Source organism: Poecile atricapillus, chromosome 7 (assembly GCF_030490865.1).
Source record: "Poecile atricapillus isolate bPoeAtr1 chromosome 7, bPoeAtr1.hap1, whole genome shotgun sequence".
Classification (NCBI taxonomy): Eukaryota; Metazoa; Chordata; class Aves; order Passeriformes; family Paridae; genus Poecile; species Poecile atricapillus.
Genome location: NC_081255.1, coordinates 30,779,314 through 30,796,674, shown reverse-complemented (window position 1 = coordinate 30,796,674; position 17,361 = coordinate 30,779,314). Strand labels below are relative to the sequence as shown.

Sequence of the window (17,361 nt, the reverse complement as noted above, 5' to 3'; positions counted from 1 at the left end):
AGCTCACAATCCACTGCTCACCAGCCTTTCCAAATCTACTTCTCTTACCACTATTGCAAACACACACACAAAAAAAAGCTATTTGTATTTTCTTTATTCTCTTTGTATCATTTTCACTATTAGATAAGTACAGACCAGCACACTCATGTGGTGCTTTACAACTGCAGAGCTGGAGGAAACTGCCCAGCTCAGTACCAGTAACAAATACCCAAATTCTAACTGCAAGCACATGCATATAAGGGCACCTTCAGCTAAAAATGTGGGTGGTTTTCTTACAATCTTACTCAGAAATGAACTTTTAAAGGATGAGCTTTGCCAGAGATATTAGCTTCAATCTTCAGTTTCACTGCAGCTTCATCACCAGGGAGGGCATGAAGGAATTTTTAAGCATTACTTTTACACATCACTGTTTTTCCTGTTGGGAAATTTGAGTCTCCTAACCATATATTCCATGGATCCACAGCAACCCCATAATAATACTTAGAAGACACGCTGTCTTTTGTAAATATTACCTTATTATACTAAATGTAACAACTTCAGTTTGCTATTTATGGGAATGCTCTTTCTCAAGATGCTTCATCATAGAGAAATGTAAATACCTCTGAAGTGGTAGCTTCTATAGAGACTCATTTTTCCACTGAATTGTAGAATAAACAGCCCAATTTTCTACAAATCTGGAGCATCTCTCCAAAGTGGCAGATAATGATACTTTACCACTCTGTAGCCATTTATGTCTTTGAAGCTTGCTGTAAATATGAACCACTTATGCCTTTGGGAGTATCCTTAGGTAGCATCATTAACCTCGCTAAGAAAGGGAGGTAAAAGAGCAGGTAAAAGATTTTACACAGAGTAGGGTGGCACTGCTCAGCAGCTTGATGTGCATCACACTTTTACTGCTGGCTCTGTGACAGTCCATCTTATCCCAGCCTCAGAAAGCACCAGTTTCACCCCCAGCAAGAGCAGGTCTCTCTCAGCAGCAGCTCTGGAGTGAGGGCTGAACATTACCCCAAAACAGGCAGTAAGATTTATTGGAAGCTCAGTCAGTTTTGCCCAGTGGATGTATGAGAAGTTAGCAAGTTCATCTCAGGTTTGGCAGTGCTGCTGCATGCAACAGCCCCGGTCTGGGGCTGGTTTGTCTACAAGACTTCCAGCTTGCAAGAAAACTAACGCAGGGAATCCATTTTTCCTCATATCAACACAGCCTGAAGAAGCTTCCATGAGAGCAACCATGAGGAATTTCTGTCCTCCCCCAGCCTCTTGGGGAATCCTGTGCCCATCATGAAAGTTGAGGAAAGAAGCTGAAACTCTTCTGGGATGAACAACCATTCCTGATTTTTCCCCCCCTGCTTTTTTAGAGGGGACAAACACAGCAACACTTCAAACACAGTGAGAGTGCAAAGTCCCACTTGCCCATGTGTGTCCCCTGACCCCTTCCCTCTGCACTGGGGCTGTTCCTGCTCCCTAGGCTGCTGTGGAAAGGTGCCTGGGCATCATCATTCATCCCCCAAGGTGTTTATCTGCCAGATCTCCCCGTGGCTGATTATGCTGCACATCCCCATCCCCGCCGCCCCAGTCCCGCGCAGATGCCGCGCGTTAGTGCTGAGCTCAGTGTGGGAGTCGTCCCTCCTCCACACACCAGATGGTTCTGCGTTTGTTTTTAGTGCTTACCTATCTTCTCCTCGACTCCTGAGAGTCATGTGAATCTGGGAAGGGAAAAAAGAAAAGACTTCCCCAGCAGCTAACAGAAAAAAATAATTATCAAGAAGTTTCCTTTTCACGTGTTATCTCAAAACACAGAGAATGTACTCCAGAAGCATTCAGAACTTTCTCAGAAAGAAGGGAAATCAAGAAAGGGGCAGATGTGGAAAGTTTCTGGGTGTGCAAACAGTGTGGACAGCTCAGCAGTGCTCCCTCTGCTCCAGGGACAAATGAGACACCCTTCAGACCAGTCCAGATTGGATTACACTGTCCAGCAATCAGTGCTGGACTAGATTGTCCACCTTGGCTGCCTTCCAGTTCCACTGCATAATGAAGAGCAGGTATTTTCCATTTCAACCTGGTCCTTCCTAAACCAGCAGCATTCAAAAGATGGTGATTCTGCTGAATTTAGCAATGACAATCCATCTGATTTCACTCTTTCACTTTTAGGAATGAACGTGTTTAGATTTTATCTAAACAAAATAGGTCTTACTTCGGCACTAGCTGTGCAGTAAATGAACCTGTAAATATATAAATAAATATAAACTAGTGCAAGTGAGGCATTTTATGTGTTGTATTTCTTTTCTGTACTTTTTCAGTCCAGTACAGTCCTACTAACTGCTGTGATTTATTCTGCAAGTTGAATGAGATCCAGTTCCTGGGGGTATATAATTATGTCTAAACATTTTTTCTCCAACTTGATTGCATGAAGAAGCCTTAAAGTGCAACCAACCCATCTGCATTCTTAAGACTTAAAACCAGGAAGGAAACGGGGAAATCTCCAAATGGACTTGTAAAAAAGCATCTGAGGAACACCTTGTAAAAGCCTGTCTCAGGTCTGTGGATAGCTGACACAGATAAGTGTGGTAATGCTGCCATGCTATGATAGAAGTTAGGTCATTTCATCCCTGGAGCCTTGGATCCTGTCAGGATTGGTGTTCTTTCCCTAGGAACCCTCACTTAGCGTGATAAGCAGGCCAGGAGCAAATCCAAACCATGATGAGGTCAAAATTGCATCTTTTATAAGCACACTGTAGTGAAGGGAAGCAATAGGAGGCAGCAGCTCAGCTCACAGCAAAGGAGACAATGGCAAAGTATAAAACCTAAAAATAGGGAGCTCTACAACGAAAACACCCTCACCCAACTACGCAAGCAGAGCCACTCTTCCCTGAGCCTTCCTTTCCTTTCTGGCAGATCTCTCCCACCCCATGCTTGGGCTTCTCAGCTTTACAGGCAGAGCAATCACAGGGCACAAGTGGAGTGATGTGTGCCAGGCACCAGAACTGGCTCCTACCTCCTGCAGGGAACTGAAAGGGTGTTCAGCAACTCCCAGAGGGGATGGCACTGCTAAAACCACTGCTGGGGCTGCAGGGATTTGGCCAGAAGTGCAGCATCTCTTCCAACCAGAGAGAACAGTTCTGGAGAGACAAGGTTCATGTGTCACCTCAAATCATCAGGCTGGGTATCCTCATGGAAAAAAAGTTTTAGGGGTTTTTTCCATCACTGTATTATTCTTCATTTTCTTCCTATGGTTAGGGCTTGATGAACATCCATTTTGCTTTCCCCTCAGCCAATGTCTGGTGCTCTCACATCCTGTCCCACTTCATCCATATCCTCCCATACTGCAGAGCTCACTTCTCCCCAAAAGGGATTTCATTTCCTCCCCCACTTCTCCCACCACCAGAAGCCCTCTTTCCTCCTATTCCCAGTGGAGAGTGCTTTGCTCCCCAGCTGATTTGAATTCCTCCCTCCTTCTGTGGGCGAAGAATCATTCAGAGCAGTGGCATTTCAAACTCTGCAGAGAAGGTAGGTAGTCTCAATCCCAAGTGGGAGTGCATATCAAGTACAGTGCTAGTGGGTGCATCCAACCCCAAGGCCAGAAGTTCCCAAACTTTCCCGGTGTAGAAACAGTGTCTAAGGTCTGGATGCTTCCTCCTGGACATTTGTGTTGATGGCAACTACCAGAGTCAAAACCAGTGCCGTGCTATATATATATAAATATATAATATTTAATAAGTAATCTTTGTACTGTGTATCATTATTATACCATATAATTACATGATACCATTATCACCAATCACAGAAGATTCTGAAAGAAGTTAGAAATATTATCTAGAAGAAAAGACTGTAAAAAAATGTTTCCATTCCATTTTAACACCTGGGAGGACAGACTTCTTGCCATTAAATGTTTCTCTTTCATCAATAGTGCCCTTTCTATGAGGAACCACTGAATGCAACATTTTTAAACTCATGGCTTATCAACTTTCAGCCTTTTCTGGTGCAAGCAGAGTTTAATTCTTGCCTTGTCCCTGCAGAAGTGGTCTGGGCTCCTGGTGATTGGAACCAGCAGCCACAAAGTCTCACCACAGCCCATGTCTCAGTGACATTTTTCTTTCTGAGTCACCATTTGATTCAAGGCAAGAAATAAAATTGCCACTGATGGAAGTTCTGCATAATTCTTTATCACCTGAGCACATGAAACAGAAGAGCTACAGAATGAATTAGTCCAGAACTCGGTGTGCTTAACAAATGTTGTTTAATGACTCTGTTCAGAACACCTACATGTTTTGTTCCTGTTACTTGTACAGCTCTTACATGTGACAAAGACACTAATTTTTTAACAGAGGAGGGAGGAGAGAGAAGAGCTTATGGACTCTTTCTTTACTGAGTATAATAACAGTAATATGGGGCTCCATACCATCCATGTCTCAGTGACTTCTTTTAAACATGTTCAGCCTATAATTGAAGGATAGTTTTTCTTATTGCCAACTCCATCAGCTCACACTGACATCAGAAAACCCAACAGTGTTCTGGCTTACATTTCCTCATCAGTAAAGAATTTTGAAAACTGAATTTTCCTCTGTGTGCATGAGGATAATCCTTAAAATTATGGCTTTGATTGTACCAGCAAAGAGGCTGCAGCACATACGTGCCCCACCAGTCCCTGCATGCATTGGTGTGTCCTGGACATGAATCATAGAATCCCAGAATGGTTTGGGTTGGAAGGGAACTTAAAGTTCATCCAGTTCCACTCCCTGCCATGGGCAGGGACACCTTCCACTATCCCAGCTTGCTCCAAGCCCTGTCCAACTTGGCCTTGGACACTTCCAGGGATGGGACAGCCACAGCTTCTCTGGACTGCAAAAGAACCTTTGCAAACAGAGGGATGTCATGTTGCCTTTTCAGGAAAGTCACCTCTTAGACTGAAAAATCTACTTAAAACCAATAAAACTTCTTTTTTTCTTTGGTCATGCTTTTTTCTGTGTCTGATCTTGCCACGGTTCAAATTCCCGTGGTGTAATTAAGGAGACTACAAGTAACAGAAAAAACAAAATATGTGCAAGTGTTACATATAAAAGTATTAAGGACAAAGGTTCTTTTAAAAACTCATTTTTGAGGGAACTGACATTGCAGTTTTTCTCACTTGGATTTCAGACAGAGGCTAGCAAAATTTACGGTAACAAACCCTTTAATTCTCACTCCATTCAGAGAATGACTCAGCACTGCAAGGAAAAGCAGCCTAAATGTTGTGAAGTTTTGACAAACCAGCTGAGGAATGAGCAAGCAGGAGTCCAACGTGGAAGCAGTCACAGAGTTTGCACCTGAGGAAGACTTTGCTGATTACATTTTGGAGGTGGTTTGTCACAGGGCGGCCTCACTGCAAAGTGAAATCCCATGTGTGCATTGAATCCAGTGCCAAAGAATTCCCTTCTGGGTATAAAACCGGTCAAAGAATTCCAGGAAGCCCTTCCTTGCAGAGGAAGCTAATTCAAAGTCCCCAAATGCATACCAAAAAAATAACTTTCCTTCCACATTTCTCAATCTCAGGCACCTCTTTCTGCCTTCAGGACGCCTCCACCACTATTTTCAGAGCTCTCATCTTTCCCCCATATCCACAAGACAGCTGGTCCCGAGGAACTCACCAGCCCAGTCTCCACTTGTCTCCAGCTTGGGATGACTTGGACTGCTCCCAGACACATTTCTTGAGAGCAACCCTTCGATAACCTGCACACTGAGATAACCCCAGGGTCCCTTCCTGCATCTCCTGACAGACCTGTCCATTTGTCCAGCTTCTGGAGGAGACACTGTGAGACCAGGAATGGAGGGGTCAGATGAGGGGTATCAGAGATAAGGAAGATGCCAGGATCTGGGGGAGGGCAGAGGGAAAGGGAAGAGGTTACAAAGGACCAGAGGCTGTAGCTGATCACTGTGGAAGGTGCTCTGGGGTGAACTTGCAGTGTGGGCTGCTAACCCTCATGACAGCACAGCTGGGAAATCTCAGTGCGAATCCCTTCAGTTTCTACACTTCACATATAAAAAGATCATAAATATTTTTCTTCCTCTGGCTAATTCTTATGCAAATAGAGAGAAGTTACAAGTTATAAGAAGCTGCTGCTGCCCTGTCCAGGTTCACATCAAGTCTTTGCTTCACAGACACCGAAACATGAACACATCATGTCTGGGAAGAAACACTTCGTTCCAGATCCGGGCTGGATCACAGACAAAAGCTGGCATAGCCTCAATTCTCCAGAAGAAGCCATCAGGGGACACTAAGACTGATCTCTTCCTGTGCCTATTGCAACACATCTGCTTGGGCTGGGATTCTGGGCCATCCCCTTTCTGACAAACGTCAGCGAGCAGCGTGTGCTCCTGAAGGCTTTTACATCTGTGTCCGGCTCGCACTCACTCCAGAGGTTCCTGTTTCATATCCTGTTCTGATGGCTCTGTGTCTATCATGTACATTCATTTCAAGTACACACAGGGGGCACAAACAATTGCCTAAAGATTATAAAGTCTGATAATTTTTTAGGGGCCAGATTGGTGTTAAAACCACATTCCCACTCCACAAATGCACATGGACTCTGTACCACAGTTTTTATTTCACAGGAAAGTTAACGCACAAAAATCAGAAATTTGGTTCCCAGCAGCCTTCTAACATGCACCTTCAGAGAATTCCTAATTTTCAGAATCCTTACCAATGTGACAAACTGGCTGCTAGAGCCAGCAGTTCTTCCCCATTCCAGTGAAGTGCATTGCTGTAAGTCCTTCAGAGGCAGTGATCTCTGTGAGATGGGAACAGTGAGCACTAACAGAGACAAGTGCTGGCTTCAATGAGCTTCAAGGAAAACAGTTCTCCCAAATAGCTGAAGTGTGCTATAGAACTTGGAAAATCTTGTGTGTCTTACCTTTGGGAAAGAAATGTTTTGATTTCTAACAAACAGACCTCTTTGCGTCCGAGGCCTGCGTGGACACTGTTCTGACAGGGAACACGGCCCTTTTAGCCAGCAGAGCTCCTGTGCTGCCTATTCCTGCAATTCCAGACAGCAGAGATGGGATTCCAGGCTGCTGTGGGGCGTCCTCAGTTCACACCCACAGAGACTCAACACGCAATTCTCTGCCGACATGATTTTTCCTACATCTACCCCTGTGCTGGGCACTAATCCAGGGAAGTTCAAAACCCTCCCCCATGACACCCACTCAGCACTACAGTATCTGTTTCCCAATCCTTCTGATATGTGTTCTTGTTATTCTGTTCTAATCTTGTCCCAAACACACCAGCATGCCCTGAAATGAAACAGAAAAGGAGAACTCAAATAAAGCCTTTACCTGCAAGCAAATTTCCAATAAAAAACAGAAAAGTACATCCCAGTCCAAACCCAACAGAGCATCAGAGCTCCTGTCTGCTCCTCAACAGCAGTGACCATGACAGGATATTCACTGAGTGCTACACTCAGCAGTCAGATATGAAATATTTCACACAATAAAACACCAAGGGCAGATTGTTTGGTTCTGCTTTTCATTCTGCAGGTTACAAATGTTTTGACAAATTTATCTGACTTGCAATCAGTAAATAAACAAGTCCTAAGACACTTGATAAATTAATTGTATTTCCCTGATAGAAATACTTTCCTTTGTCATCTCCACAGGGAATGTAAGTCTTCAGTGAGTAATACACCAGTCCTACTCCATGGCCTACTCAGTTAGACCCAGATCACCTACATCCCCTGAGCAAGAACTGCAACACAATTACTGCTGCTTTTCAGTAAGATCTGAGAATAGTCCAGACTCTCTGAGTTACCTGGTTAATGCTGTCATTCTCTGTGCTACAGATTGCTCTTGGGAGAAGTGCTTACACCTCCTGTCAGCTCTAAAGGTGTAAGAGTAGAATATATCCATGGAAAAGACTCATTACAAATTCCTATTTCAAGTTAGTCTTCATCAACAAACAGCAGTTTGGGCTTTAAGATTCACATGCATTTCCTCTCTGAGACAGCAGGAAGATCTTTGTTCCAACTCCTAAATCAGATGTGCCCTAGAAAAATCTCCTGAATTGTTTCATTACCAACACAAAGATTCTTTAGATTGAGGAAATGAAAGAGAAGGTGATATACCACATGAGAAAAAGGATTCCTCCTGCAGCATTGGTTCTCCTTAGAAACTTAGAGGAGGCTGCTTTGTGTACAAAACACTGAGATCTGGGACCATGAAACCTCTCTCAGTTCACTAAAGCCACAGCAGATCCAAATAGATCATGGATCACATATTTGTATATATTTATAGCACCTCACAACTCAGAAACAGGTTGAAGACTGAACATGCAAATAAATGCATCTGAGGAATCAGAGATTACAGTTTTCTCAGTCACCAAAACTATTCTGCAATATTTGATCTTCATTTTCATCTGCCTTTCTGTCTTCTAAAAGCACTTGTATATATTTAACTGTTTCTAATGTACTATAAAGAACTGTGAAGGGTTTACACTTCCTTGAAGGCTTCAGATTTATTCAGACAGAAATCACATACTTTATTAAAGATAAATTATGGGACTACAGGATCAGATATAATTGATATAATGTGTTCTCATTCTCCAAGGAGGTAAAAAGAAGAGAGTGATTATCACTGTGAAATATCAGCCATGGATTAGACAGAGGAAGAAAGAAAAGGATTAAAATGTGGATTGTGGCTCTTGGTCAGATATATATCTTTAGTAGAGCAAATTCCACCTAATAAGTCATTTTTCCTCCATCCATCAACCACTAATCCTTGTAACTGTGTTCCAGGTTACGGGCTAGAGTGGAAATCCATGGAAAATGCAGGGTGCAGATCCTGGATACCTGTATTTGTGATGCTGTTGACACAGCAGCGGCTCGGGGTGCTCCTGCTCCAGCCACGTTTCCTGTTTCTATAAACATGTTCTGTTTGGAAAGGGGCTACTCTGGGCACACATGTGCACTTTATGGCCACTCCTGTGCCAACATAAATCAGCCCCAAATGCCATCTCAGTGACATAATGCAAGACTTATGCTTAAGGGAGTCCACATCCATAAGTGAGTGGGTTCCAAAGTAATTAATTTGAGGAGTCCACTTACATTTCAATCTCTCAACCAGACAGGCTGCCCCGTGGTTCCCTTGGCTTTTTTGCCTCAGACTCCCCAAATTTCACTCTTCCATTTCCTTTACTTCCTCACCTTTCAGGGTCAGAGTTTAACACCTCAAAGGGAAATGAAACTGAGAAAAACAAAACAAAACAAGCTGTGAAGCAGATTAAAGCCATGTTTGACATCCAGAGGTACATGGTTCCTTTCTCAGCTGCAGGTATGAAGTAGTAATAATTTTATGCCCACAATTCACAGTGTAAGCTTGTGTTTAGAAAAAAAAAGAGGTTTTCTAAGTGCATCTTTGCTCAAAAAAAAAAAAGTTATGGCTTTTTAAATCTATTCTATTTAATTGTTAAGTCAGCTGAATTCTTAATTGCTCCTTTTTTTTACTGCTTAGAAATGGCCTGGGAAGTAGAGAGAAACTCTCTTACACTTCCCTCCACTCTTGGTGCTCTAAATGCACAATCTCTGAGGGGAAGATGCTTGCAGAGCAAGCCACAGAAATGTGTTCTTCTGCTTCTTAGAGAGGATGGACCTGCCAAGGGCCTTCTCCTGAGCAGCACCGGAGAATTGCCATCAGCCCACAGCTCCTGCAGAGCTCCTGCTCTGACTGTGCTGTTCAGCAACTTCCATCTGCTCAGAGAAACTCACTGAGGACAGAGTTCAGTTCCTATCCCAGGAAAATCTGAAAATTAACTCCTACTGTCTTCTGTGGAGGCTGGATCAAATGTAAATGAGAAGACATGCAATTAGTCACGGGATGAAATGGCCCATAGGATTGAAGAGGAGAGATGCTTTACAGGAGGTAATTACCTTTTGCTTACCCAGTTTACACACAGAGCTCTGAGTCAGTGGGCATGAGGCCATTTCATGGGATCTGCCCCAAGCCAAGGATTCCATGTTTCTCCAGCAGAGAAAGCTGGAACTGTTTCACACAGCCAACACAAAGGTTCTTAGCTTGGTCCCACATTTCTTCCTGTAAGACCCCCAGAGCTCAAGAGGAGGCCACAGGAATTACAGCCCATTTCTGCAGATCCCCATCGATTCTGAAACGGCAGCGTTCCCACATTTGTTTGTGCAATACCAATGCAGAACCTGTTTCTGTCAGACAACCTGATTCAATCTTCATGCTTTTTGAAGAGGGTAATGATGATGATGTGGACATTTCTGAGGGAGATCTCCTCTGGTTTATTTTAAACATTCAACCTCACTTTCAGAGGGGATTTCAGCTTTGTTTCTGGCTTAGTCTGATGAGTGTGTAGCCCATACCAGGGCAGATTCAAAGCACAGATTTCCAGGACCTTCTGTAGAGGTCATCATTCCAGCACAATCAATATAGAATGCAGCAATGAGAAGCCAGTAAGAGAAGTCAGACTTCATGGAAAAGGGCCCAGAAAAAGAGAATAAAACCCTGTAGCAGAACATGAGATGGCATGGCAGGGACTAACCTTTCCTGATGAATAAATATTTAAACTTTTACTAAACTACTAATCAAGCAGAACTGAAAGATCCTCACTTCCAAGTGGATTATTGCAGTTCTTCTTTCTTATCTGGGACCCAGAAAATCAAATTTCAAAAAACATTGTGAAGTTTTTGAAAATCTAATATAATTTGCTGAACACCAGTGGCTTTTTCTACAACAGCTGAAATAAACGTGCAACACTTAGCCATGATTTTGGAGATCTGAGGGAGGAACTAGATTTTTCTTTTTTACACTTGGAGTTCTTCCTCTGTACTTGCCTTATGTCTGAAGAGATTTAAACAGAGGGCGGCTAAGGGAGTTATTCAACAAAATTTAAAAGTGCATGTGTACAGTCATAGAAACAAAAAAAAAGATATGCATAGACTTGAATTTATTATAAGAATCTATTTTAGAGGAGAAAGATTGCATGATTTTTATGTTTAGGTAAAGATAAATGAACAAGCAGAATAATTGAACAAAGCCATTAAACAAGACTAAACTTCCCAGGGACAATTTAACTTAACTTGTGGTTATATTGTACCCTCTTGCTCCTGTTCAGAGTTTTAAAGGGTGGTTCTGGAGCTCAGAGGTGAATCAAAAGAAGCTTTTCAACACATCATCCCAAATTCAGAATTGAATTCTTCCTCTGCCATGAGGCAAATGGATGATTCTTCCAACCTGGAGATGGAAGAGCCCTGGAAGAGCCCTCACTGCAGGGATCAGCCCCAATTAACACAGGAACAAGCCAGATGAGAGTGGAGGAGATAAAATGAATGTGCAACTAGGAAGGAAGCACAGCATAGACTGGAGGCTTTTGTCTAGAGTTTTTGAGCTTTTAGGAAAATAAATGTCTTCCATCACATCCTGTCTCTTGCTTTAGTGATCATTTTGTAACTTCCAAATTTTTATCAGCTGAAAAGGGAACAACACTGTGCTTTGCATGTGGTGGTACAACATGTTAAACAGATTGGATGATACCCTGTACCAGATTAAGGATCTCCCTGGTCCTTCTTCTATCTGTGGTTGCAACCACACACAAAAATGAAACAAAAAAGTAAAAGGAAGTTTGCAATAGGCAGCTATGGGCAAATCTGCCCACAGAAGTTCCTTTCTTCTCCCTAAAAGTCAAAGCCTCATTTGCACTCTGAAGTAATTCCTGTGCCTTACACAACTCTTAATTATTTTCAATCCTTGCTGTAGTCATTGTAAGTGTCCTCATAAAGTGGATAAATGCACCTTTTGGAGGATTCTTTTCTTCCTAGTAATATTTTGTAGTAATTAATTTAAGATCCAGATAGCTTCCAAGATGCCTTAATCAACAGCAATTTGTATGTGTTAAGTCCAGACTCCAAGAATTCAGACAGGTACCCACAGGAGGGGGCAAAATTGCCAGAATTTTGCCAGAATTTCCCATTCTGTGGTAAGCACATGGCCCAGCTCCCTGCCCACCAGCTCCTCCCACACATTTGGGAAGAGGAGGTTTGAATCCAGCCTTACCCTGCTCTGGGGAGCTGTGCCACTAGACACACACCTGGGAGATGTGCTGTGGATGCCCAGTTTCCAGCTGCCCCTGGAAAGAGATTCTGGCTGCAGGGAAGTCCTTCAGGAAAGACTGAGGAATGAAGGAAGTGAAACCAGAACAACTACAGGGATACTCCCTGCCTCTGCTACTCCCAGAAGTTGTGCTCTTGGGGAGAAGGGGAAAGGAGCCTGGAATGGAGGTTTTAAGTCAGGGGAAGAGGTGGAACAAGGCTTAGGAGAATGTGGGAGGACCTGGGAAATAAAACCAGAGAATTGCTGCAGAGAACCAGAGATCATTTGGTCAGCAAGGGATCATGCAACAAGCCAGGAATGAAATCATGGCTTGAGCAATGACTTTGTACCACCAATAGAATCCTGTGGGGAGTAGACATGGAAAGGGTGGGCTCAGCCTGGAGTTTTCACACTTAGAAGCACAGGCTGGGAGCCCAGCTAAAGAGCTGGGGGGTGATGATTTATGAGGACAGAGCTAAATGGTTAAACAACAAGTAAAGGCAGACATAACAGTCTACAAATACCCACAGGAGTAAGTGTCAAGGAGTGTGAGGAATTTTTGGAAAAGCAAGATAAATTTCCCAAGACTAAGGTACAGTGGCTTGTGACACTCTTGGCCAAACAGCTGAAGTTCTGTTGGTTGTGACTGGCTTGGGCAAAGGACGAGCAAAGGAAAGGCAAGAAACAAACATGTGATGTACAGCAACTGAGAGGAATTGTTCAACTCTGTTCCATGTTCAGGTGAGCTCCAGGTCTCCATCACCAGAGAAGCTACTGGCAGTGTTCAGCAAGGTACAGTGGTGGTAGGATTTTGGAGCCCTCTTGTAGCTGCTTTTCCCCTTAAGATTTTCATGGTAGCAGCAATTACAAATGTGATTTAATTGAGAGAGTTTCAGGCTGATTGTACAGATAAAGAAGTCACACAGTTGCTATTGCACAAACTCAGAGCTAGAAAGACTGTCCACCACAGCAGAGTCATTACAATTAACATCCAATTTGCCCTGGATAAAGGATGAGTGTTAAAATTGAACCTTATCTCATGCCCGTTTCAACCCCTGAAATAGCTCTTAACTAGACTTGAAGTTTGTTCTGTGCTGAGCACCTGCATGAGGAATGAGATCCAGCGCAAGGTCATGTTTCAGGGAGGGAAAGATTTCAGCAGGAGGTCTGGGGGATGTGCCTGATGCTCCACATGAGGGAAAAGAGCTGCTAGAGCGACACTGAGCAGGAATGCAAGGGAAAGGGCAAGAATGCAAAGCAAAAATCAAATTAAAAAAAAGGACCTTTGAGTTTTGGTTCACAGCGTGGCATTGCAACTGTGGCAGGGTCAGGAAAAAGAGACAGCAAGGTAGAAAGAATGGGATTGGCTCTGAATCCCTCAGATTGCAAAATTATTGCTTCAGTAAAGGAAATAAATAAAGGTAAAGGGCAGAAAAGAGTTCATGTACAGTCCTGAATTGTGCTAAGGGGGAGAGGAAAGGGATAAAACAAACCAAAAACACAGCCACAGGAAACAAATGTAGCCCTAAGATACCTTCTATCTCCCCTTTTTCTGACAGATGTCCCATTCTCAGTCCCTGGAGGGACTCTCTCAGGAGAATAAAGCAGTTTCCTTACTTCTTCCTGCCTTGATTGAGACACTGACATGAGTGTTGCTTAACTCAGGGCAGGAACCTACTTCTCACTTAGTCCTGAAAAACAATCCCAACACTGGCATCCAGTAAAGATGAGCCACACAACTCCCGTGGTGAGGAGGGGACTGAGAAAAACCCAGGGAAGCTGCAGGGGATTTATTTTGGCTGAGAATCTTTAGGTGGTCAGGGGATGGCTGTGAGATTCCAATAGAAGCACAGAATGAAACACTGCTAAACTGTCCCAAAGAGAAAAGATGGATTTCAGAACTATCTAACAGCAAAGTATGCTTTATCTCCCATTTTAAGGCTTGGAAAGAGCTGACCATCCTAGGGGAAATGCCACTCAATGTCACAACAACATCTCAAAGCTTTTTGGAGATTTAGGTGTTGATTAATGAGACATTCAGGTTCACAAGCCAAAGAAGCTGGGGAATTCTTTTTGCCAAAGGTTTACAGGTGGCAAGCAGAAAATTATTAAGGAAGAAAGGCCTTGTAATTAAATGCTTAACTTGAGATTCAGGTTCTTCTCACCTTAATGCTTAAAACACAACAAGAGGTGCCTTATATTTTTGTAAACACTGTGTTCCTTAAAGGGAATTCCCAGTCCTTGGCAAGCTGTCAGGAGCCTACAGTGGGAAGAGCTGCCTGACTATGCAGGAATGTCATTCCTGTGGTAAATATTTCTAAGAAAACTCAGGTAGTGGCATGGTACCCAGAATTGTGCCAGGGATCGATTTTGGGTCTATTGTGTTTGTTTCCTTGCTGGGGAAGAAAAGTGTTTTTCACCGCCCAGACTTCTCTAGGGCTTTTTCTCTTCAAGGTTTTTTAGAAAACTCCTGAGCAGGAAATGAAAACAATTACCTGAACAGAGCCAAACAATCTGTAAACTTTGACTCTCCCAAAGAAGCATTTTTTGATGTACAACAGTTTCCAATGCAGGAGACACTTTTTGCCCTTTAGTTTTGTGGTGTGTTACAACATATCACACTGAAATCTGAGGTAGAACACAAAAAAGGAAAACAATCCTCATAGTGAATCTTTACTTTTGTCGGAATCCTTTTCTGGATGTTTATGGCAACCCATAAAGTTGCTGAAACATGCCTGCTGTATTTTTAATTGTCATTTTAAATGCCAAAACCCAGAAGTCCTGCTTATATTGTATGTGAACACAGTGTCTGCTTATGTTCAAACCCTCAGGCACTTTAAATAACTCCACTGTACACAGAGAACGTTGTTCATTTTGTTTTTACAATTTTTGCCCGTGTAGAAGGAGCTCTAACGTCCCGAGAACATAAATGTATGTTCATAAGCAAGAAGCAAGATCACAGCTGGAACCTACCTGAGCTTTGGATCACGTTTCAGCAGCGGCACAGACCGAAAAAGCCGCTCATTTCTCAGTTTAATTTACAAGAGCCACAAGTAGAACAGCACATAGTAGACTTACTGACGTAAGGCACAGGTGAGTGCATGTTACAGGTCCAGCTCTGTGCCTGATCCACAGGGAATATCAGGCTGTTTCAGCCAGACTTTAGAGCCATTACTGCTGTAGCCCTGGAGGAACCCGGGCTGAACCCTGGTGTGTTAGCAAAGGTGGCAGCTGCCATAACAGACTTCTGTGTGAGTTACAAATTTGGGGCATAAAATGAGGGTATTTTTAATGATTCCAGTGAGTTTCATACCAAGCCTCCATTGTTCTGCCCTAAAGAATAAACCATTAGAGAATTTATAAGCTAATTTGGTGGGGTTTTTTCTTTCAAAGATTAAACAGGAGCAGATCGTAATTTCCTTTAAATGCATCTATTATTCATGAGTATTCAGTAAGGTTTATTATGGGCTTAAAAACAACAGCATATATATCTTTATACTCAATTCCAATCTCCTACACAGGCTGTGAAACTCACATTTTATGTTTAGTTGTGATTGACCATGAAAGTCAGAGGCTAATATGTGTTCCCTGAGTAAAGACACAGACAGGTATCTGGCCAATGTTCATTTTTCACATTAGTTTTCTGTAAATAATCTTACATGCAATTTTGCCACTTCCTCTCTGCAGGAATCTCTGGGAGTAGGTTAGCAAGCTGTGGCTTGCAGAGGGCTGACACACAGTATTTATGAACAGAGAGGAAGTAAATTAATTTCGGCATTTGATTCAACATTGGAGAAAAGCTTTTTGCAGCGTTTAATCATCCACAGTAACAAGAGGAGGTACAGTCCCTCCTCTAGCCCAGCCTTATTACCAGGGAAGGAAAATTGTGCTGAGTTAGGACTGAAAACAAGGGGTCAAAGAAAGAGACACTTCATTTCTCAGTGTCCATCCCTTAATGCCAGTCTGTAACAGCTGCCATTATTTGTAAAACGTGCAGAAGAGGAATAGCAGGAGAAATGAAGCCACACACACAAGGTAACACCCTTCTTAAGCAACCACCACTTTTTGCAATGACCTGTACAAGGGTCATTTGGGGTTTTCCTTCCCTTGGACTCTGGGTTTCCTGAGAGGAAGGAGAGCTGAAATACAGGAACCAGTGGCTGCACACCATTTCCAGCAGCATAGGAGACCTTCCTCATTGACAGAGGTTTAGGAACCACATCTGAATCTCCAAACTTCCTGGTGTTCTCCCTTTGAAAGGAGGGAAGGCGGGGGAGGAGGTGGGTGGAGAAGGTGAAGAGGTGGTTCTGTCCTTTGAAAGGCCCTGCAAACACAGCAAAACTGCTCCCAAGCCCTCGAATCTACTGGGAAAATATGTTGTGATACAAGTGGAAAAGACAAGGAGAAGTTTCAGCTAATAAAACATCCCGGACTAGCACCACAATTCTGCTTAAAAAGCTGTTTATAATGAACAACAATTACTTACAGTATCATTGTGAGATCATTAGAGGACTCAGACACAGAAGAGCATCTGGTTCGTCTGGGTGAGGCCTGGAAAACAGTGTCACGTATCAGCAAACACCAGCAATGGATGGATTTTTTGTGAGGGCTGTTGGAAGAGGAGGAAATGTTCAAACTCTGACTGCTGGGCCACTCTGTGATCTAATCCTGGCCAAGGAGAAGAAAATCTGCCCCTCACTAGATCTCATAAGAGAAAAACTTTGATTCCCTGGATAAGAACATCAGTTTGGTTGGGCTGTGTTGGATATCACTTTTCCTCCTTTCAAAGGGTTAATGGGACCCCAGAGATAATAAATGGATGAAGCAGCTGTGTAGGTGCTCAGGAGATGAATATAGGTTGATTTTTTACAAACTTAACCTATGCAGAGTGAGTCATAATTTGCACCTTGCGTCACTCAATAAATGGGTCTTTTAAAAGTCAACCCACTGTGAATGGGCTGTGAGCTCTCCAAAAGCAAGAATCCTGCTCTCCTGCCCACAGGAGGATCAAAAAAGCTTTTCTCCCTAGGTTACAGTGTGATGGCAATAATAGGGACCAAAAAAACAACTTCATGTTTGTGGGCTTGCCACGTCGCTCTTAAAAGGTCAAAAGGTTTTTACTGAAACAACAGTTTTTGTTTCATGAAATATGAATTCTTAATCATAAATGTGTACAAATCTCATTGCTGCTCCTGCTGTGTCTTGCAACGCTGCTTCTTTATTCAATTATGCCTCACATCAACTTTTTAATTAATACCTATGTTAGGAAAACCTTGAAAGTTTTGATAA

The 17,361-nt window shown here is 42.9% G+C and overlaps 1 protein-coding gene across 1 annotated transcript in view; it reads right to left on the bottom strand.

The window, feature by feature from the left end:
* Positions 1–16,614, bottom strand: part of FGGY (FGGY carbohydrate kinase domain containing) — a 202,553-nt gene extending 185,939 nt beyond the window's left edge. The window contains exon 1 of the mRNA XM_058842959.1: positions 16,559–16,614. The gene's annotated coding sequence lies outside the window, so the exon portion shown is untranslated. The remainder of the gene's footprint in view (positions 1–16,558) is intronic.
* Between the last annotated feature and the right edge of the window lie 747 nt (positions 16,615–17,361).